Source organism: Bombyx mandarina, chromosome 03, assembly GCF_030267445.1.
Source record: "Bombyx mandarina strain Sakado chromosome 03, ASM3026744v2".
Classification (NCBI taxonomy): domain Eukaryota; kingdom Metazoa; phylum Arthropoda; class Insecta; order Lepidoptera; family Bombycidae; genus Bombyx; species Bombyx mandarina.
Genome location: NC_143210.1, coordinates 1,098,022 through 1,099,527, shown reverse-complemented (window position 1 = coordinate 1,099,527; position 1,506 = coordinate 1,098,022).

The following is a 1,506-nucleotide window of genomic DNA, read 5'->3' as shown; positions in this document are numbered from 1 at the left end:
TCTAAATTTTCGTGGTTTAATTATTCTACTGCTACATCATTGCACTATACGACAAACACAAAAGAACGTATCCTTGGGAGAGTCTGCAGATTTTTCTCATAAAATAAACTTTTTTGTCTTTTCACTTGATTATTTTTTCGAGTAAGCTCTCCTTGGATGGACGTTCCAAAGTTAAACATATCGTAGGGCCGAACTTTTTAACGGACAACCGTAGCTTTTAACGAGCTTTGAAGATAGGCTCGTTTTAGCTTTTGTCGGAGGGAAAAGCTTTGGACGACTTGATAAGTGCCGCTCAATTTGGTGCGGACCTAGTCTACGGGTTTTATGGAAACGATAATTCGGTGCAAGTGCAGATATTTTTTTTTTTTTTTCCTTTCAAGAACGATATATACAAGTCTCATGAAAGCCAAATTGTGGCGTCGACTTGTTGTCTTAAGGTTTAATTTAGAACACACAGTTGTTTTTACTAATGTATCGGATATGGAGTATTATACAAAGGGTTGATAGTGTTTTTATTAAGGTAATTGGACAAACTAGCTCACAATACTCAGATCACAAGAACATATTTTATAACATCGAAAGACGACTTACTTGCTTATCCAATTAGTATACTTGCGGACAAACTCCACCTAGAAGATGATCTTGATAATGATGAACAATACATTGACTTGGCGGTGCAGTAGATAGTACCTTTGACAGTTGTGCCAAGGGTCGTGGTTCGATTCCAACATCGGGCAAACATTCGTAACAAGTTTGTTTGCTCTTTGTCTCCGTCTTATCTTTATATGTATATATTTAAACGTATACAAGTATGTATGACAGTCTCTGGCACCGATAACAAAGATAATCCTAATTTGGAGCCAGATGACCGAATCACACGTGCTAAAAACTCACGTTGTAATATAATCCGGAAAATCGTAATTTTAAAAGCACGCTAATTAATAAATAATTAAAAATACATATTATAAACATTCGTCAGCATATGACGCGACTGTTTATTTATTTATAAACGCCATAAACAGATTTCCATAGATGAACAACGACGGACCAACTTGAAGTACAATCGTCGAGGCAAGTGTTCTGATTTCCGGAGATTTGTTGTAACCTAAAACGCATCGATAAATAATAATCTAATGGGTTAATTATTAAGCTGTCACATAGATGCTAACATAGCCGATTGCAAAGGCGATTGCATGCAGCAGAGATGCGAATGTTGCGATTTATGTGTGGAGTAACAAGAATGGATAGAATACGGAATGAATATGTTAGAGGAAGTCTGAAAGTGGCACCTGTGACAGAGAAGCTGAGAAGTGCGTATTTGGGATGGTATGGACATGTGATGAGACGAGATGAAAATGAGGTTGGTAAGAAAATGTTAACTATGAATGTGGAAGGATATAGAGGAAGAGGTAGACCTAAGAAGAAATGGATGGATTGCGTGAAAGACGATATGGGCAAGAGGGGAGTTAGCGAAGAAATGGTATATGATAGAAGAGTATGGAAGGA